The following is a 22,605-nucleotide window of genomic DNA, read 5'->3' as shown; positions in this document are numbered from 1 at the left end:
AAACTAATACATTGCCAAATAAATGTCCCCTAAGGTCAAATCACAGTTGGTTGAGAATCATTGGACTGGTACATATGAATTTCACACAGAAAAGTATTAGTTTTGTCTTTTTGATGAAAGAAAAAGTAAATTTCTAATGACTTTTTTTTTTCCTTCAAAAGAGGGAATCTGAAGTACCTTCCCTGTCCACTTTCTTTTATACCATAAATCTCTTCTAGCAGATAATTTCGTTACTTTATAATTGGACAATGAAAAGAAAAAACAAAAAGCAGACCAAAAGGCTAAAATGATGCAGTGCGTCTAGGAGATGATTCTGGTGTTGTGTCATTGAGTGTGTTATGTCTGTTAAATAATTCTGAGTTGTGGCTGCACCTAATGGTTCCATAATAATTATACAGAAAATACCCCTAAGGCAACATTTCAAAAAAAATTTTCCAAAAGTTTTAATTAAAAGAACGAGGTCTATTTCATTTCTCTCGGATAGAAACTCCTACTGTTGTCCCTACCTTGTGCAATAATCAATAAACAGAAATATCTTGCAGTAAACACGGTGTGACCCTGGGACCCTCTCATGCCAACAGGATGAAATCTTCCTTTCCCCACCCACTTTTCATCTAATATCCTGAAGTACATGCAAAGGTTCTGAGTATAAATCATTTTACTATAAAGGCACATGCACACATATGTTTATTGCCGCACTATTCACAATAGCAAAGCCTTGGAACCAACCCAAATGCCCATCAATCATAAACTGGATAAAGAAAATGTGGCACATATACTGTGCAGCCATAAAAAAGAATGAGTTCATGTCTTTTTTTTTTTTTTTTATACTTTAAATTCTAGGGTACATGTGCACAACATGCAAGTTTGTTACAAATGTATACATGTGCCATGTTAGTGTGCTGCACCCATTAACTCGTCATTTATATTACGTATATCTCCTAATGCTATCCCTCCCTCCTCCTCCCATCCCCCGACAGGCCCTGGTGTGTGATGTTCCCCTTTCTGTGTCCAAGTGTTCTCATTGTTCAATTCCCACCTATGAGTGAGAACATGCGGCATTTGGTTTTCTGCTCTTGCGATAGTTTGCTGAGAATGATGGTTTCCAGCTGCATCCATGTCCCTACAAAGGACATGAACTCATACTTTTTTATGGCTGCATAGTATTCCATGGTGTATATGTGCCACGTTTTCTTAATCCAGCAGGCCTGTCCTACAAGAGCTCCTGAAGGAAGCACTAAACATGTAAAGGAACAACCAGTACCAGCCACTGCAAAAACATGCCAAAATGTAAAGATCATTGATGCTAGGAAGAAACTGCATCAACTAATGAGCAAAATAACTAGGTAACATCATAATGACAGGATCAAATTCACACATAACAATATTAACCTTAAATGTAAATGGGCTAAATGCTCCAATTAAAAGACACAGACTGGCAAATTGGATAAAGAGACAAGACCCATCAGTGTGCTGTATTCAGGAGACCCATCTCATGTGCAGAGACACACATAGGCTCAAAATAAAGGGACAGAGGAAGATCTACCAAGCAAATGGAAAGCAAAAAAAGGCAGGGGTTGCAATCCTAGTCTCTGATAAAACAGACTTTAACCCAACAAAGATCAAAAGAGACAAAGAAGGCCATTACATAATGGTAAAAGGATCAATTCAACAAGAATAGCTAACTATCCTAAATATATATGCACCCAATACAGGAGCACCCAGATTCATAAAGCAAGTCCTTAGAGACTTACAAAGAGACTTAGACTCCCACACAATAATAATGGGAGACTTTAACACCCCACTGTCAACATTAGACAGATCAATGAGACAGAGAGTTCATGTCTTTTGCAGGGACATGGATGAAGCTAGAAACCATCATTCCCAGCAAACTAATGCAGGAACAGGAAAACAAACACTGCCTGTTCTCACTCATAAGTGGGAATTGAACAAAGAGAACACATGGACACAGGGAGGGGAACATCACACACCGGGGCCTGTCGGGGGGTTGGGGGGTAACTGAGGGAGAGCATTAGGACAAATACCTAATGTACGCGGGGCTTAAAACCTAAATGATGGGTTGATGGGTGCAGCAAACCACCATGGCACATGTATACCTATGTAACAAACCTGCACGTTCTGCACATGTATCCTGGAACTTACAGTATAATAAATGAAAAAAGAAAAAAGGCCAATTTGATCTTTCATCCCATTCCATTTCATGGGTTCAAAAAGCTGCTGCTGTTTGCTCATGATCTGAAGAATGGAGCCTGAATGTTGTTATCTAGCTACCGTATGAGGAAAGATAAAATGAGTTACTGATTTAGGAAAGAGAACAGGTTCTCAAATGACAGTTTTGCCACCATATTGTTGTTAGACCTTGGTCACTTTTAGGCTTTTATGGACTTAACACCCTAATATACTGTAACAACTATTTCATGCCACCATGTGAGGATTAAAAGAGATAATGTAGGCAAATGCCCTTAGAGCAGCATCTGATACTTGGAAGGATCTCATCAGCTGTTGGTTGAAGTTTCCATGGTCCAGTCCTGATCCATTGGATTAGGCTTATTTCTCTGTAAATCTTTCCATAGAGTCTATATTCCAGTCAAACCAGACTGCCTTTTATTCTCCCAATGGGTCCGGAGGTTCCCCCTTCGGATTGACACAAGAAGTACATTTCCAGTAAACTTTCTCTTCAAGAGAAGGGATCAGGAGAAAGGTTGTCCTATGGGCTTCTGCACCCAGGCTTTGCTGGGGTTGTGCAGACTTGAGACACTACAGGTCAAGTGTCTGGTACAAGGTCCTGTCCAGAGGAAGCACTCACCATCTCTCTCTAGTCACACCTCCTGGCCTGCCTGCTTACATCTCATTTGTTCCTTTTTTTTTTTGAAACAGAGTCTCATTCTGTCATCCAGGCTGGAGTGCAGTGGCATGATATTGGCTCACTGCAACTTCCACCTCCCGGTTCAAGCACGTCTGCCTCAGCCTCCTGAGCAGCTGGGATTACAGGCACATGCCACCACATCCGGGTAATTTTTGTATTTTTAGTAGAGATGGGGTTTTGTCATGTTGGCCAGGCTGGTCTTGAACTCCTGACCTCAAGTGATCTGCCTGCCTTAGTCTCCCAAAGTGCTGGGATTATAGGCGTGAGCCACAGCACCCAGCCTCCTTCCTTATTCTTAAGTGCTTGGCCACTTCCTGCTTCCACTCCTGCCCCCTCCATAAGTTGTTCTATATGGCAGCCAAACAGATTTCCAAAACAGAACTAGGTAATTCCCTGGCACTACCTAAAATTCTCCAATGGATTCCTGTGCTTTTTAAAAATGATATGCAAATGCCTAAGGGTGGTTGACAGGGCCCTGAATGCTTGACCAGTGCCTAACTCTCCATCCTCATCCTGAGCCACTGGTCCCTCCATTCCTCCATCTACCTTGGTTATTATACCCACCACTGTGAAATTCCTCCTACACCCCAAGCCCTTTCCTTTCTCAGGGATTTTTCTGTACATTTACTTCTGCTCATAATGCTCATCTGCACCCCACCGTCCCTTCCAATGGCTGGCTCCTCTTCATTCTTAAATATCTTTCCCCCCCGCAGATAAGTCCTCTTGATCTTCCAATATAGAATATATCCTTTCAAAGAATATGTCCTTTCCTTGATCATATTCCTGCCTCTCCCTGCCTCCCTCCTCTCCATTCTTTTCACTTAGAATAGTTTGTGGTTACATCTTTCTTTACTTAGTGCCTTATTTTCTTGAATGCCATAAGGGGAAGGGGGTGCTGAATCACCAGCTTCTAACAGCATTTGGCACGTGGTTGAAACACAGTAAATACTCCTGTTGATTGATCAGCTGAATGAATGCTGCATCCTCTGGCACTATTCCCTTCCTTTCTTACTCTAGGAGGCTTATTTTTGATAAATATGTTTTTTGTGGGTCTAGGAGGATAGTACAGCAAGCAGGTTAAGGATGTTAAAGATTACTGTATCTACCTTGTGTTTCCTTTAAACAGTTAGCTAAAATACACTTCTAAAAATTACCATAAATGCTTATCTATTTATCAAGGAGACATTACTGAACAACTCATAGAAAAAATAAAAGGAAGTCAATAAAACGTATTAACTTTTGAGTTAATTTCCAGTTGAATGTAGAAGATGTAGAAACGTGATTGTATTTTAAAATCAAATTGAGAGGACACAGATTCTACTCTGATTTGCAACTGAATAGTATGTGAGCCTGCACAGACACATAAGCTTATTCCTAAAGTGAAAATTTCCTTCATGAAATAGAAGAATCTTCACTTTCTTACCTTAATGATACGGAGAATGTGAATGTAATGTTTATGAAGCGTATTCCGAGCTTCTGTGAAGTGCCCACAATATAATTAATGAGTTCTTGTTACTTTTGCAATGCTTTCAAGCATTTTAAACCCAAAACAGAGGAGTAAAATCAGAAATGTAATTCTCCAAAAGAACAAAATATTACAAGATAGGCCCTGAATTGTATTTGGTGACCTATGTGTTTGTTTTAAACATTCTCTTCCTTAAACTAAAATAATCCCATAGATACTGATGTGCATTAGAGAAATGAGAGACAAAAAAATTTCCCCATGCCATACCTGGCACTTTAAAATTATGCTATGGGAATAATTTTCTAGCTAAAGTTTGTCTTTACTTCAATCTGGGACTTATTGACCAACACAGAAAAGATATCATTCAATTTCAAGTAAACAGTTTTCCCATTCAATTTAACCAAGGTTCCAGTAGAGGGAGCAGAGTCAACAATTAGAGAAGGGAGATCTTTAAAACTCAGATACCAGTGAAAAGACCAAATGCTGAATTAATTTGAGAAATACGTAAGACTTCATTTTCACTCCCAATAACGTGGCTTATTTATTTGCCTTCCAAAAGCATAAAGTTGGTCATCTGTCTTTCCTTAACATTTACCATAGAACATTCATTCATACGCTGACAAGTGTCTCAAGAGCCAATAAGTCACCAATGCACTTTCAAAAACAACCGAAGGTATAATAATTCACTGTTATTGGTTAATAAGTTACAAAGTGTAAGAAAATATAAAAATAAGTATAAAATTTAAAGTCTTTTTAGAACAAGTCTGACCACATATACAGTCAGAAATTTAAAATGTCAATGTAAGTTATATCCAATGTAAAATCAGTTATTAACTAAGAAAAGATGCAAGAGAAAAAAATGAGGATATCTCAAAAAGAAGAAGACCTATGCTTATATCTTTATAACAAACCTGTTAAAGTAACTGAGGTATGGGTGGGAACTCAAGAAGCACATATTGATGATTACACTAAAGGAGCCACAGAGGCAAGGAGTTGTATCCACCATGAAAAAGTGAGTTTGCAAATATTGCTATAAATGAAACAGTAAGAAGTGGAGAGCTAATACTCATGGAAATTTACCACTAGTTGACACACAGCGAACTCCAGCTGCCCTAGAGTTGGGGCATGCACAGCTTGTGTGGCTGTGTTAGTGCCACTTACTATGTCCCTGGAAGTTAGTGTCATGAAAGGAGACCATCATTAAAAAGAAAAATTTCCAAGGCAATTAGTAGACTACATTATCAGCAGTAAGATAAGGATTTTATCAATTCATACAAAAGTGTGTAGTTTTAAATCTGTTTAATGAGTATGAAGCTTTTTATTCTTTTATTTTACTTCTTTAAAATTTTATTCTAGGTTAAAATTATATATATGTACAATATATATTACATTATTAAATATATATATATATATATTTTCATGCTTTTTAGAAGAACTACAAGCCTTATAATGAAGAAACAAAAAAGCCATTGGGTCCCTCTCCCACCCTTTCCACTCCTGATTCCCATTTCCCAGAGGCATCCATTTGCACCGTTTAGTGTGGAGTCTCATAGGGGTCACTGTCTTCAGATTGTAAATCACCAGTCTTCTACCAGGGTTATTGTTTGTGGTGAGAAAACGGGTGGTGAGGAGGCAGTTGCCTGGCTGTGTGAGCTAAGGGATGTGTTTAACTGCTTATTATTAAGACTTTCAGTGGATCTTCCTATTTTCGCCAGTACTCTGACCTTCCAAAGTACCCTTTTTAGGGTTTTATGGCAGGAATTGGCTTGCTTCTTGACTCATTCCATATCATTTTCTCCTAACACATTTCACAAATTTGTTAATGTATGCTGTCTACTGTAATTTCTTTCCTGTTTTCTGTATCTTTGTAGGTTTATGCTTTTTAAGTTACTTTTCTGTCACTTGAGATGAACATTTGTTTAATCTGCTATATTTTTCTTAAGTTGGGGCCACATACCAGTTATGCAAATATCTGCTTCTTTAGGTATAACGTTTTATTTTTCTAATCCATGCCAACCTGATTAAAAATAGCCACAACATATTCTCTCCATAACTTTGCTTGTAGTCACACTTAGGAACTTAGTTCCCAAAAGATTTACTTCCCAAAATCATGCTGAAAGTTCCAGCCTTGGCTGGGATGACTCATCTCCCTGCCAAGAACTAGTTCTTTTGACCATAGTGTGGTGTCTGCTGTTTACCTCCTCTCCTGCCCTGACTTGGCTGTGGTGATGTGTCAAGATGCCATCAATGATCCACCAGTCAGCTATTTGAGATGCTTAACTTTGGCATTTTATATCTGAGACCAAAAAGTATTCAGAGCTCCACTGGTACCACCATCCTCCATGCTACCACCATGGCAAATCCCACTGCCTTTGACCCAGACTTCTCCAGTTAGGCACAGTTCCTTTTAGATACTTTCTAGAAGTAGATGGACACTCCATATAGATGGATCATTCCTCAGTCAGGCTTGAACCCCAGTGTAGACACATGTTGGGGACAAGTTAATCAATTTACTCAGAATGATCTCACTTACAAGTTTGTATGCTTATGAAGAACATGTCCTTACCTACTGCATGTCAAGAAAACTGTCAATGCATTTGCCATTAGCTGGGAAGAGCTTCTTGAAGGAGATGGGATTTCAGTAGCTTTTTTTCAGTATCAAATGAAGAATAGTAAGGTGAGGTTGGTATTCAGAGGAAGTGGTTGGTGTTCCAGTGAACCACTGGAACTGGTGGGTTTGGGTGAATTTACTGTCCACCTATTAATCTGGCTGACTGGATAGTGTCCTAATATTCCCTCATATGTGAGCCCCATTGAACCTTCTGCTCAAAGAGGACAACCTTCCTAAACAGAGGAACCCTGTGTGCCTATCCCCAACATATTAGTGATTTTTCTATCCTGTTAGAATCTCCAAGCTAACTCTCAAGGTTCGTCCAAGGAGGAAAGGATGTATAGAATAAAGGTCTTCATTTTCTAAGTAAGATAAAAATGGTAAAAGTTTTGTTGTCCTCTCAGATTTAATATAAAACCTATCTTCCCGTAAAAATCTCTCCCAGATCTTAGCTGCTTAGGAATTAATCTCTTCTTCCACTAAACTATCTGAGAATTTTCTTTTTACTTATATTGAACCGTTAATCACAACCTTTCTTTTGTCAGGGTTCCAAGAGGCCCTGACACTTAAACTGAGTCTTGAAAAGAAATATCAGCTATGATAAGGGGATGAGTGAGAGAAGGAAAAGCATTTCAGGTAGGAGAACAGCATGTACAAGAGCATCGCAGCGTAAGAGAGCAGGCTGTTCTGCAGAAACTACAACAGGTTGGCATAGTTGAATGGAAGTGCCTGTGTTGCAACACGACCCATTAGGAGGCCTGAAAAGCATCAACAGCCAAGACCAGATCAAACTGGCCTCAAATGTCACATTGAGAAGTTCAGACCAGCCTGGAGACTCTGGGAGCCACTCTAGGACTTTAAGCAGGGAAATGACATCATCTTTGGATTTAGTAAATCTCTTGGGTGGCAGTTATTTTTCTTTTGTTTTAAATTAAAGATGTATAAAGGGAACAGTGTTTTAATTTTGGAGATTGTATAGTATGTTTTAGTTTATTTTCTTCTTTCTTGACAGTGAGCATTTTTTGTCATTTTTGTGTCATTATTCCGTATTAATTTTGAATTAGACACACTAACAGGCTTAAATTAGAACAATTCTTCACACGTTCTTTCATTTGTGGTCAAGCAATCTTCCTAGATGCATTTTTGGGAGACTTACACGTCTGCCAGCCTCAGACTGGCTGTGAGAATCCTCTTGAACCCTACTTGCAATTCCAATTAGTCATAGATCAAAACATTAATGTGGACAGATTAAAGCAGAAGCCCTCATGCTTTATTTCCTAATATCATCTGTCTTTGCTTTGAAAAGCACACCAACGGAATCTTCTGCATCTGTATACCCCAAAGGCAATTTAATCTCCCTTGGCCAACATTAAAGCTTTAAAGTAACTCTATGCTATTATGTATTTTTCCTCCTTTTCCAAGTTCAAGATTATATAATTTACTTTTTAGCAGACTCATTCTAGAAGACGATCAGTTGCCACATTGTTTATAGTTTTGAACATTATCTAAAAGAAGCCCTACAAGCTTAAAATTAAGTAAACTGATTTTTCCACATACTGTCATGTGAAATTGAACACAGGCAAGGACATAATCTAGAGAGTATTAACATATGTTGCTTTGTAATATATTTACTAATGGTAGTATTTTAAAGGATTGGGGAAGTAAACCATCCATTTATAAACTTTAATTACCAAAATAACTTCTCCCCACTTACTGGGTTGATTTTAAAATAGATTTTTCTGTAGGTGTGGGTCTCCCAGCTTAAAGCTCATCCTTTAAAGTACCAAAACATTTTCAATGTTAAAAATTGGTATAGGAATATTTTAGTAATTTATTCTATAGTTTACCATCTTAAAAAGAATTTTAATTTCTCTTATCATTCATGGTCACATTCTTATAAACACCAGTACCCGCTTGGGAGCAACTTTTGAAACTAATGAGTGAAATCTGTGGGATTCTTTGTTCACACACCAAATGGTGATAGACAGCTTTGTTTTATCTTTTGGTTCTAATTTCTGAATTCTCCTTTGCTGTTTTTTGGGTTATTAGTTGATAAGTCCTGCACTTATCAATGAAAAGCAAAAGGGATTTTTTTTGTATTTAGTTTTTAAATAATTGAAATATATATTCAACATACATTCAAAAGCCAAATAAGAAAGCTTATCTGGATTATATGTAAAAGAAAACAAATAGGATGTGAAAGGGGTCCCAGGGCTAATTTTTGAAGAGATTTTAGTGTATAAGATTTGTACAGTAATATTTGACACTCAGCATCCTATTTCAACTCTTGGATCTGTTTTAAGAGGCTGAAGTTGTAAGAAGACTGACCTCTGGGAAAGCGAGGTGTTGTTACTTAGCTGCTTGGTAGGATGGTAAACTGACTTTAACTTTTCAATGATTGCAAATGAATACAGAATGTATTACTTCAGGATCTGAGGATATATAGATAACTGTTCTGTAATTTCATTTGTTTTATATACCATAATAAAACACTAGTAATCTGGTAAATTGAATAATCATATTCTTAAAATTAAGGATGACTTAAATTATCACTCCAAATTTATCCTTCTTTTTAAACCAAATTCTAAATTTTGTATTTATATTTATTTACTTATTTAATAAAAACATTTTGTAGACACAGGGTCTCACTATGTTGCCCAGGTTGGTCTTGAACTCCTGAGTTCAAGTGAACCTCCCACCTCGGCCTCCTGAAGTGTTGGGATTACAGGCATGAACCATTATGCCCGGACTTAAAATTTTTTTTTTTTAATGAATAAAACAGACAGGGCTGTGGAAATTAACCAAAACTCCATTCATTTTTCAGTTTCTTTCTGAAAACTCAGCTTGTCATATTAATTCATTTAAAGTCCTGCCATTCATCATTCAACAAATTAATAAAGAACATTTTTTAAAGTGTTGAAAAGATGTTAATTTATAAACCCATGACACAATTTCCTCCCAAATCATAATTCATTCACTTATTTATTCACTCAACCAACATTTCTATAAATGTTGATTGTTAGAATCTTCTGTGTGCCAGATCCATGATGTGCCGGGAATACAAGATCCTGTAAGACACGGCCACTGTTAAAATCTTTCAGACTAGATTGTAGTCTCTTTGAGGGTGGAGATTTAGCAAGAATTAAATACTAAAATCTGATTATGTTCATATATGAATTATTGATAGCATAGTATATGTGAACTGAAACTTCTATCACTCTATTCATTGAATACTCACTCTTGGGGTATTTAACCTAAAGCCATAAAGTTTGCTCCCAGATGTTCCAAGTGAATTCTGCTATCCACTTAGGATTAGGTTTGCATTGTCCTTTTTGATCATAGAATGTGCTTTATACAATCAACTTGTGCTGTGGTATGCATATGCCATGTGTAACACATATTTTGCTACTGACTAGAGTGATGGAAGTCAGATGTTAGAAACTGTTGTTTAGCCAGTTTTTTTTTTTTTTTTTTTTTTTTTGAGACGGAGTCTTGCTCTGTGCCCCAGGCTGGAGTGCAGTGGCACGATCTCGGCTCACTGCGAGCTCCGCCTCCCGGGTTTACGCCATTCTCCTGCCTTAGCCTCCTGAGTAGCTGGGACTACAGGCGCCTGCCACCACGCCCGGCTAGTTTTCTTGTATTTTTAGTAGAGACGGGGTTTCACCGTGTTAGCCAGGATGGTCTCGATCTCCTGACCTCGTGATCCGCCCGTCTCGGCCTCCCAAAGTGCTGGGATTACAGGCTTGAGCCACCGCGCCATAGTGTTACAATGCCAGTGTTGAGAGACAAGGATCACACCCTTGTGGTACGGATCTCCCAGCCCTATCCTTTCTCAGGTTATGTTTGTTTAACAACATTCTTGAAACAAAAGCTTTGCCTATTTTTCATTTCAAAAGAATATTTCTTCTTATAAAATCTCACACAAGATAGGAGGACATGTTGTGGTTGTTTGATGTGGAAGATACGTTTGAATAAGGACAGCTTTGTGAAACCTATTATATCCACTGGGGCAGCTCTCCCTCGGAGTGATTTCCCTATTTACTGGGTAGGTATCTGTGGGCATACTTGCTTCAGGGACAGCCTGGTGTCCTGGAAAGAACACTGACCTGGAGGTCAGACGGCTTCTGTTCTGCCATGTATGAAGCATGGAAACTTGAGCAAGTTACCTTGTGCATCGGTTTCCTTGTTTATAAAATGGAGATAATAATAGTTATCTCATAGGGCTATTCTAAGGTTTAAATGGCATTATAATATTTGTATATGAATGCATTTTGTCATGAATTGTGCATGATATATACAATTAGTATATAAGTAGTAATAAGCATACTTATTAACTAAAAATGTTATATATGCTGCAGGCATATCACTATGTTTAAAAAAGTTTCAATAGGTTTTTGAGGAACAGGTGGTATGTGGTTACATGAATAAATTCTTTAGTGGTGATTTCTGAGATTTTGGTGCACCCATCACCCAAGCAGTGAACACTGTACCCAATGTGTCATCTTTTATCCCTTACCTCCCTTCCACCCTTTTCCCTGAGTCCCCAAAGTTCATTTTATCATTCTAAAGCATGTCACCTTTTTTGAAAGCACTAAGACAAAGACAAGCATATGAGAATATGTTGTTTTTTCCCTCATGATTCAGAATATATGACATACTCTTTTAGTAATAATGATAGCTATATTTATTGAGTGCCATTATGGTACAGGCACTGTGCTTGGCACAATCAGTCTCCATAACGATCCTTTGTGGTGGGTGCTGTTATTACTCCTGTTTTATAGGAAGGAAACTGAGTCACAGAGAAGCTAAATATCCTGCCCATGATCACTAGCTGGTAAATTGTGGAGGATTCAAAACAAACTTGCTTAGAGCCCTCACTCTTAAAAACAAAACAAAACAGCTGTGTTGAGCTATAATTCATATACCATACAACTCAACTAAAGTATTACAATTCAGTGATTTTTAGTACATCCACGTAGTTCTCCAACCATCACCAAAATCTAACTTCAGACATTTTCATCACCCAGAAATCCCATGTCCATTAGCAGTCACTAACCAGTCCAACACCCTCCTACTCCTCAGCTCTAAGCAACATAATCTGCCTTCTGTCTCTAGTTCTGTCAGAATAGATTTGCCTATTCTGGACATTTTGTACAAATAGACTCACACACGAGGCTCATTCATATTTTATCAAGTATCAGTACTTAATTTCTTTTAATTGCTGAATAATATTCCATTGTGTAGATATACCACACTGTATTTATCCATTCAGTTGGTGGACATTTGGGTTATTTCCATGTTTTGATAGAGCCTTCATTCTTACCCATTATGGTTGACTTCATTATTTATTAATCATTTACTATTATTAAAACGTTTTGATTATTAGGTAGCTCTGATCATTTGCCTTCTTGATAAAAATAATTTTTAATTCATTAAACATTTACTGAATACATACTGTGTACCAGACAGGTATGTCAGGGACCTGAACAATATTCCTGTCCTCATGGGGAGGGGAGACAAACAAATAGTTATGAATGTGGTAAGCACTCTAATAAAGATGTAACCAAGATGCTGCGGGAGCTCAGTGGAGGGGACCATACTTCAGACAAGGGGAACATGGGTAAGATGGGGCAGAAAAGCTCCATTGAGGAGTGGCCTAGAGCCAAATCTAGGGATGAAGAGGGGTCATCTAGGTGGAATAGAGTGAGGAAGACAATCTTGGCCTCATGTGCAGGGACAGTACATGTTCTGTCAGAGATGGTTTGTTATAAGGTGTCCATGAGGCAGTGCAGAAAGTTGAGCCTGCCTGGAGATGGGGTGGGAGTAAGATTATAGCAAGATTTATAGGCTGCGTTTGGATTTTATCTCATACTTTAGTGTTTCCCGAACTCACTATTTAGCTATATAAGGACAGTAACTTAAATATGATTCTATATACATTTGTGTATGTGTGTGTATACACACCCACCTACATGCATAAAGACATATATGTGTGTATGTAGGCATATCGATAGACCTATGGATATATATTATTGGACTCAAATTACCTAGGGAAGTTAAATAAAAGTGGAAAAGATCTATCTTTACCTGTAAATAGAAAACCAGTATCATCTGTCATACATGGAAGGAAACTGTTAAAGTGTATACAAGGAAAACCAAACAATGTTAATAAATTCTAGTTAGATTCCTAGTTAGCTCTTGCCAAGTCAAACTGAGCCTGAAGCCTGTTCTCCCTTTGATAAAAAGGGAATTTAGTGAGAGCAACAGAGGTGTGGAAGACAAACTAACCCTCGCTAAGACGTTCTCATTGATGAAGCCAGAAGGGCTGAAGGGAAATTGAAAAGGGAGCAACTTTCCCTTCAGGTGATAAGATGTTTTAGATTTCATGACGCAGTACCAACTAAGATCATTTTGAATACCGCTGGTGGTATGGGTACCCCCAGGAGGCACGGAAGGTTTTTTTTTAGCAGAGGTAGAAATGTCGCCCTGGTGGTGGCCTGGGAATGAATTAGAGGACAGTCAGCCCATAAGGGGCCACTTCAATAATCCAGGTGAGAAGGGAGGACAAGAATGGGCCCTGCACACTGGAATGTGTGTTGTGCGATGGTACTCTGCCTAGAGGTGAGCCTTCATTAGGTTCGGGCTTTGAAAAGAAAGAGCCTAAGGGACCACAAGACTTTCTAGGTGTTGGCGGGTGGGGCAGCGGGGAGGCAGTGGGATTTAAGGCACTTGTGTAAAAACTTTTCCTTCCTTCATGGCACTCGGCCTTTCATTGTTACCAAGGCAGTTAAGTGGGGGCATTTCTTCCAGGGTTCGGGGGAGGTGTGGCCGACTGAAGTGGGCCGAGAAGCGGCTCTAAGCCTTCATGCGTTTATCCTTTCAGCTTCCACTTCACTGGATTTTCTCAGTTTCTCCGCTTTGACCTCACCCCCATCTCTTGGCCCTCTTGGCTTCTTTGTGTCAGTGTCGCTTTCTGTCAGATCACTGTCAGCGGCCCAGGGAAATGGGCAAACAAGGCCAGAGCGTGCTGCTCCTGAACTGCACTGATTCCCACTCCCAGCGCCCACGCGGAGGCAGGCAATGGGAGTGACAGGCCCGCCCAGCACACAGTGACTCATCTCAGCCTCTAGGATCAGGCCAGGGGACGCCAGGAGTTTGCCCTGTTTATGAAATCACCTCGAGATTCCACTGAAGTTAGTAGCCGAAGGCAATGACAAAGTGTGAAGTGAGGCAATTCTAATCCACATTATGACTGGGTAATATTTTAAAATTGCATTCAGATTTTTACCCTATGAAGAAACGTTTTAAATATAATCTCTTTGGAAGTGGGTTACTTTTCAGGCTGAATAAATTTACCTGGCCAAAAACCAAAGGCAAAATGCTCAGAGAATGAATGTAGAAGGAAAATGATGCCCACAGTCATTCTGGAAGTAGAAAATAATCTCCACATTAAAACTAAACATAAATTTAAACTAAACTAAACGTAAAAATTGAACAAAGTCTAAACACCTTTAGAAAGCATCAGTTCTCTTTTTGAACAATGTGACATTACACTTTTAATATTTAGGGGGGCTATTTACAGCTCCTATATTAATACAAAGGTAATTGAGAAAGATATTCTCTACATACATAATTGTTTTGCAAGAGTTTATTTAATTCTCACTGACAAACAAAATTATGAGTACTTTCTGAACCCAGAAATATATTACTCCTTTTCTGAGCCCCGTGTTTTAGGAATTTAGCAAAGATGTGGAAAAACAGGCAGGAAAGAGAAAACTCAACAACACGTCCACGCACCAAAAAAAAAAAAAAAAAAAAAAAAAGAGGCTACCACAGAGATCCTTCAAAGTTGTCTTCTGTAGTGGGAGGATTTCCTTTAAATCCTTTTCAAAAGCATATGGCTGGCTTTGAAAGCTTAAATGGCATTTGTCAACCATCAGTAAATCTTTAAAATTGTTTCTGCAAATAGGCCAACTCAGAGTTTCGGCTTTTCCCATTAATCTTTAGGTAGGACCACTGAAGACTTTTTCAGAGCCTAGATAATGCCTTGATTAAAAGGCTCATTCAAGAGGGAAGGCTTTAGCATTCACCTTGGGTACATAGTCATTTCTCCAGGGTATTCATGGGCTGTTATTTCAACTCTGCAATTGTGCCCCAAACAAGACATTTTTTGCCACAAAGCTTTGGGTAGAGAGACATTCTTTAGTGAATTACTGAAACTTTGCCCTTCTATTTGTCACAGCTTGTTATTTTTTATCAAGAGAAATCAGTGCAAATAGGAGACTCAGACTGACAACTTTACAACTGTTGCCTTTAAAAGCAGACAACATTTTATTTTATTTTTCCAAATGCCCCGGTAGTCTTGCTAAAATTACATGTACCTGTCTGGGTACTGTCTTGCCTACCAGTTTGTCACTTACAGCACAGTTTCTGGCCATCAAAATAAATATAGAAACAAATTAAATAGATGAAGGCTAGAGCATTAAAAATATTCAATTACCCTTTTAAACTCTCACAATGTTTAGTGAAATTTAATCAGCTTATCCCACATTAATATGACATAATGTTCCTTAGCCTATGTAATATTTTTAAAAGCATTTCTGTCAACTTTGTGAGAATTAATAAGGAATCAGATAGGCTCTGTGAAATTCTTAGATGGAATGTGTTTTGCAAGTTTAGACAATAAAATACTTCGGATTTTCATGAGGTTAACATACACCCATCTCTAGAACTTACAGCATTCCTATGGAAATGACATGAAAAGAACAAGTAGTTTCTAGGCAGAATATTCAGAATTATGGCAACTAAAATTACTATTGCTTGCAACTTGCCAAATTGGCATCGTTTGTCCACTGAAAATATTAGTTTTGATCTCTACCATCATTCTAAGATATTTTTGATATTACTAATTATTACTGAAGTTATGTGTAGCTAATACTTTCCTTAGCAAACACTGCTATCTGGCAAACAAACAAACAGACAAATGAAACAACTTTGATTTCCCCAAGAAAGATAGTGATAATCAGAAACAGAGGAAATGACAACCAGCCATTCCTGATGCAGATGTTAAAAATGACAGCAAAGAGGAAGTGCCTACTATCTTCAGTACTGGGTTCCTGGCATTTATTATGCCCCCAGTTCTTCAGCCCAAATCCCCTCCAAAGGCACTTTCTCATCAGTGAAATCTTGAACAAGTCTCTTTCAAATGTACAATTATCTTCACTACCTTATAAAGTAACTTTAAAACTTCAGCCTTCTGGAAGCAAATTAGAATGGCCATGAAAGCTGAAATTCTCTTGGAGTCCTGGGGAAAGTATAGGCTTTGGAATCAGATAGATCTCTTTTCAAATCCCCTTGCTCCACTATTTATTGGGTTTGTGACCTTGGAAAATTCCTTAACTTCTCTGATTTCTTTATTTATGGAATAGAAACAAACCCCACCGGTTTGATGTCGGGAGTAAATAAGTTAACATATGGGAAGTCTGGCAGATTATAAATGATGACTATTTTTGTTAAAAAAAAAAAAAAAAAAAAAAAAAAAAAGCCTGGTCCACATTATTTGCCTTTTTGCCTTCCTCATCTTCCAAGCATTCAGACCCTACCTTACATAACTATCTTGGTAACTCTCATTATCACTGAAGATTCACTACAACTTTAAAGTCAGATGCATTCTCCCTATTTCCAAGGAGGACATGTTACCAATTTCACAAAATAAATAACTCCCGAAAGAGCCATCGTTATGTTCCTATCTCCTCAATTTCCTTAAATTTAGGAAACCTGAAAATGACAACCAGACCTTAGATATCAAAGGAAACCATTTAATTTTTCAATTCTTTATAATTTTCCAGCTCTTCCTTAGCTACTACTCATAAAAAAAAGCCATGGAAGACAGAGGAAATTATTATCACATGTATTATAGGATCAATTTTTTTTGGGCAGGGAATCCAACTGCAAAATAGTATGATCATGAAGAATCATGGATGCAGAACATTCTTTTTATCCCCCAAATAAGTGAATTTTTTATTTAGTCTGCTACATTTACTTTCCATTTCTTCATCTTCTTCCCATTCAATTTAAATAAGTCAATGCAAGGTGACTTCTTTACATGATATTCTCAACTTTACCATCTAATATTTTACCAAGCCAGGAAAGAACTATAAGTTTAGTAAAAGCACCTTAAGTGTTTGAACTCCATTTAATAAAATAAAATCTTTGCTAAAATGAAATGATGGAATGTTAAGCCCTTTCAGAGTTGATGATACAGAAGAAACATAATTTCATAATCCTCCTTGCTCCTTTGATTTGCCTCTTGATTCAGAAAGAAGGATTACGCCAGTATATTTTGTCCTTATTCTAAAAATACAAACAAACAAAAAAACTGTTCTATTCAATGGATAATCCTCATAGCTGTCTGACCAAATGCTGTAATTCATGACTTTCTACTTCTACATAAAGGCACAGGAATCACTGAAGTACACCAGCCATCTAGTTGGTGGCACCTTGCCAGTCTTCCCAGGTGCAGTGCTGGATAAAAAATGATCTCATTCTATTGAGTTCTAACAGTGTGCTAGACATTGTGCAATGGAAAGGAGTATGGAACAGGTGCAATTGCTGCCTTTTAAGAGTTCACAGTTGAAGACCAACAAAATACAGTGGCTGCTGTTGTTTCACTGAATTATTTTTATTTAGACTTTTCTGAGTGGTTAGGAAGTGGCCATTTGATAATTTCTGTGCTTTGGATTACCAGAGACTGCTTGTTATCTCATTTCCAGTTATGTTACCTGAAAAAGGAGTCCTGAGGTGAGTTTCTAATAGAGGAATTGAAAAACGTCCTTCTGCCAGGTGTTAAATAGCAGGAGTTTACCTGATGGACATGGAGACTATAAATGCAGGAAGAGAGGAAGTTTATGCAGCTGGATGGGAGATGGAGTTGGGCTAGTATGGTAGTATTCCGAGGCTGCTGTGTAATTCCCTGAGGAATCCTAGTACTAGGAAACTGAGTTTTGTTTAAAGCACAGAGGGAGGAAAGCCAAGGATCATAAACATTCTTTGGAGCAGTAGAAATGCACACACATACGATAAAGACAGGAAAGGAACTGACTAGAAAGTTAAAGGAGCCTATGAAACAGGAAAGCAGGAAAATAGAAAAGAAAGAGAAAGTCTGAAATAATTTTCAGGATCCCACTGAGGGTTGGCCATTTTCAGAGTAGTACCACCTTACTGTGGTGAGCCCACTTTCACGATTCTCCTAAGAATGATGGCAGTCTTGCCTGTTCACTCCCTCTTCCCAAATAAATCCTTTCAGACCAGTTTTAGGAGATGTTAGGGTATGCTGCCCAGTAACCCCCGCTTCAGGACTGAGTCACTCATTCCTGCAGCTGGAGCTCCAGCTGAGCTGCCTTGGTGAATAATTAAAGAGAGCCTCCTTGCCCAAGGTCATACTTCGAGGAGGGACTAGGGAGGGGGATGCCTGCATCCAATAACTGGTCAGTCTGAAGGTATGAAGGGACATTTCTGAAGGGCCACTCCATGCCAGAGCTCCCTGTAGTATTGGTAGAGGATCTTGTGACCTCATCTCAGTATAACTTCTCCCTCTGCCCAATCCTGCCTTCTTCAGTCCTCCATCTCTCTGCAGGTTTGATCCTGAAGGTATACCCCAGGAGATTCTTTACTCAAATCTCCAACCCCAAGTCTGCTTCCCAGGAAAACTTTTTTAACCTACACCCTGTTTTCTGAACATAAAAATCTCATGCCAACTTTGAATGTTCAAAGACATTTTAAATTAAATATCACTATTAAAATCAAAACAACTATGATATTGAATGTATTTATTCAAACAACAGATGTATCCTCTAGCCGGCTGAAACTCTCTTTAATACAGACTTATGATTATTTCCCTTCTGTCTACTCTAGGGCCATAATTGTAGCTTATGTGATAAAATTATGATTTTTCTTAACTGAGTTCATTTTTTTGTCTCTTTCAATCCATTTTCTAGATCAACCTGGGGCCCTATGTCTCCTCTATCTGTGTTTAACCCTTCTGGAAAGTCATCATTTTCCTAAAACACTTATTAAGTGTATTTCATGTCATGTATTTCTGAATATGTCAGATACCCCTAACCAGACGTATACTTCACTTGTAGTTCAAAGTTGATTCTGGGCACTGCTCCTGGGTCTGTGATAAATATGTGGACATACAAAGATTCATCCCTCCCTGCCTCCTGTCCTCCTTTCTTCCTCTTATTCAACAAATATTTACTCGGCACTTACTATGTGGTAGGCATGGTATTAGGCTCAAGGGATTCAACAGTGAACAAGACAGATATAGTTCCTGTCTTTTTAGAGTCTTCCTTTGAGATATTTTTCATGGAGATAAACATTAAGTTGATCATAATGCAAGTAATTATTTAATTACATTTGTAAATATTGTGAAGGAAAATAAAAGGTATTTTGATACAACATACATGATTTAAGGAATCTTTTATAAACTGACATTTAAGTCCACCCTACAATAACATATTTTTGCAGAGGTTTCTATATTCCTTTGGCCAAAAATTAACACTTCAAAAAGTTATCAGTTAACCTCTCAGACAGTATTTTTTTTGCCTATACTGACAAAGGCCTTCTTTTAAACTTTTGGTTTAAAAGTCAGGTAGGATCAAGACCTTTTACATGGTCATTTGATGTACTAGAGATTATGTATATACACACATACATATGTGTACATATACATATATTATAATTTATATGCGCTAAAATATATTCCAATAACCTGTAGATAAATAATAAATGCAAGAGAGCCATTTGTTGCAGAGATACTAATCTTTACAAGTATACAAGTAGAATGATCAATTACCTTGTGTTAATATTTTCTTTAGTACTATCGTAAATTGGTCTCAAAGCTACTTAGTCAAGTAGGGATTTGGAGAGACGGATTTAAATAATCATCATTGTCATCATAATGGTTGACATTTATTGATTGTTTGCTATCTGCTAGGTGCTGTACTGAGTATTTTGTTGAACCAATCTCATTTTATCCTCTACAGTGCGTACTATCACTGTCACATTTTATAGATATGGACACTGAGATTTAGAGAGACTTAGTAATTTGTTCAAAGTGACACATCAAGTAAGTGACAAAGCTAAGATCTCAACCCAAATGTTTCTAATGCTAAAGCCTAGGTAAACATCTTGACTGAAGCTAAGAGAATACACAGTCTGAGTCTACTTTGGGTCACTTCCTAAAGCTGTGGAGCTCTGCACTGCACAATTCCTTGAGTTGTGCAATCCAGCAATCTTAATCACCTGTGTCAATGTTCAAGAACAGATGCTCAGGTATTTCTGGAGGTGGTACCCAGGAATGTGAACTTTTTTTTTTTTTTGAGACAGAGTCTTACTCTGTCCCCCAGGCTGGAGTGCAGTGGCATGATCTCGGTTCAGTGCAAGGTCTGCCTCCCAGGTTCATGCCATTCTCCTACCTCAGACTCCCGAGTAGCTGGGACTACAGGTGCCCACCACCACGCCTGGCTAATTTTTTGTATTTTTAGTAGAGACAGGATTTCACCATGTTAGCCAGATGGTCTCGATCTCCTGACCTCGTGATTTGCCCGCCTTGGCCTCCCAAAGTGCTGGGATTACAGGCGTGAGCCACTGCACCCAGCCTAGGAATGTGAACTTTAAAAAAATCCTCATGAATGGTTCTGATTTTTGCCCCAGTTGTAAACTACTGGGCTGGAGTATAAATGCACTCAAATATTTATAGAATTTTACTTAATCTATTGTAAAGTGACTAAATGTGCTAAAACCATAATACTAAATTTTTAATAAAATAGAATCACAGTTGAAGTTTTTAAAGTATGACTTTGCTTTTTGCTGATTTTATACTAACTTGTGAAGGCATTAGCCTAGTTAGTGATACAATTAATATTAAAAATTCAAGCCCCTTAATGCCCTATCCATATATGATATGACTACTTTGGTTTGGGTTTTCCCTGAAGAGCAGTTGGCAGGTGAGAGAACTAAGACTATCTGGGATGTATTAATGAAGTGTTTTGAAGCCTTGGATGAAGATGTTGGATTTGAAGCACTGGACAATGTTGCAGCATGATGGGTCCTTAAGTGAGGTGTGGCACAGTCAAAGCTGGCAAGAGAAAGATGGAATTAGTCAGAGTGCAAAGCTTACACCAGTGGGGCCATGAGAAGAGTGAGGAGAAAATTGCGGTGGTCCAAATGAGACTTGCCTGACATGAATGCACCATAAAAGATGATTGGCATCTATTGGATGAGATGATTACTCCCAGTCATTGATGAGGAGATGGTACTTGAGAAGAGCTTGCAGGAAGGACTTTTACCCATGGGAGAAACTGGTGAGAGCAGAGACGGGAGAGGAAAGTAGAAGCAGGTTAGAAAAATGGAGCCCAGTCCAATTTTCCTGAACATATAGAAAAGTTGGAAAGAGAGTATGGAAAAATAAGGCCAGAAAGGTCAAATCTTAGCATTTTATTAGCTAGGAGGAGCTTTAGCTTTAAATTAACCTAGGATTTCCATCTGCTAATGAAGACACTAGAGAAGGAGATATTAAATGGCAGCCATTCAGAGGCCTAGCTGACAGAGGAAACTCTCTCCAGACTCTCAGTCCTGCATGAGTCTGGCTGTTGGAGCACAGCTGGGTATGATTTGAGCTGACTATAGAGATCCTGCATGCAGGGCTATGGATTTGGAGTTTTCCCATCCCTGGGCATTGGTGGAGCTTTCTGAGCCGGGAAGTGACATGATCAGCATTCAGTTTAGAAAGACTGATTTGGCAGTGGTACATGCATGAGATGAGAGGGAGGTTAGGAGGATGAGCAGGCATGTGCCAAGCACAGTTAACAGGGTCTATTAACCCATTTTACAGATAATGAAACTGAGCTTTGGACCATGGCCAAATTCACACCTGGCAGATTCCAAAACTTGTGCATTTAAGGCTGGATTCTTCGAGTACTCATCCCACTTCAGATGGGACAAGGGGATGGTCATCAGCGTGCAATGCTGGAGAGTGGTCCAGGATGATTAAGGACTAAGAAAAGGCCATTTGGACTAGACAGTAGGAGGTCATTGGTGGCATTTAAGAGAGAGTGATTTAAGTTGAATGGTGGAGGTGGCAGACTGATTTCAAAAGGGATGAAAGAGTTACTGGGTGGTAATGAAATGGTGGTAATGAATATGGCCTTCTCTTTCAAGAATGTAGGTAGAGAGGAGAAGGAGACAGAATGGAAACAATTTGAGGAAACTGAAGAGCATAGGAAAGACGCTTTGATTTTTGAAGTGAGGAATCTATCATTCCCCCAATAGAAAATATGTATATAACACTTATATGTGCCAAGTGCTATGCTAGTGGGGAACATGATAATAAATAGACTAAAAGGGGGAAATAGAGGATGCTATGGTGATATCTTTAAATGGAAATCCCTTTATCAAGTAAAATGCCAAGTTACCAAATTTAATACAGTACGGAACGATACTAACCTTTAGATTTCAAATGTCTGGAAGAGAATTAACTGATATTATCTCCATTTGTGTCCTCCATAGAACCTTAAATAATTCATTCGCAATAAAAATTTGCTGAATGAATAAACTATTGGTCCCAGGAGATAAAAGGGA

At 38.4% G+C, this 22,605-nt stretch overlaps 1 protein-coding gene across 1 annotated transcript in view; it reads right to left on the bottom strand.

The window, feature by feature from the left end:
• LGR5 (leucine rich repeat containing G protein-coupled receptor 5) overlaps nt 1-22,605 on the bottom strand; it is a 147,557-nt gene that overhangs the window by 103,322 nt on the left and 21,630 nt on the right. The window lies entirely within an intron of this gene.

This window comes from Chlorocebus sabaeus, chromosome 11 (genome assembly GCF_047675955.1).
Source record: "Chlorocebus sabaeus isolate Y175 chromosome 11, mChlSab1.0.hap1, whole genome shotgun sequence".
In the NCBI taxonomy this organism is placed as follows: domain Eukaryota; kingdom Metazoa; phylum Chordata; class Mammalia; order Primates; family Cercopithecidae; genus Chlorocebus; species Chlorocebus sabaeus.
This window is presented reverse-complemented; position numbering and strand designations above follow the sequence as displayed.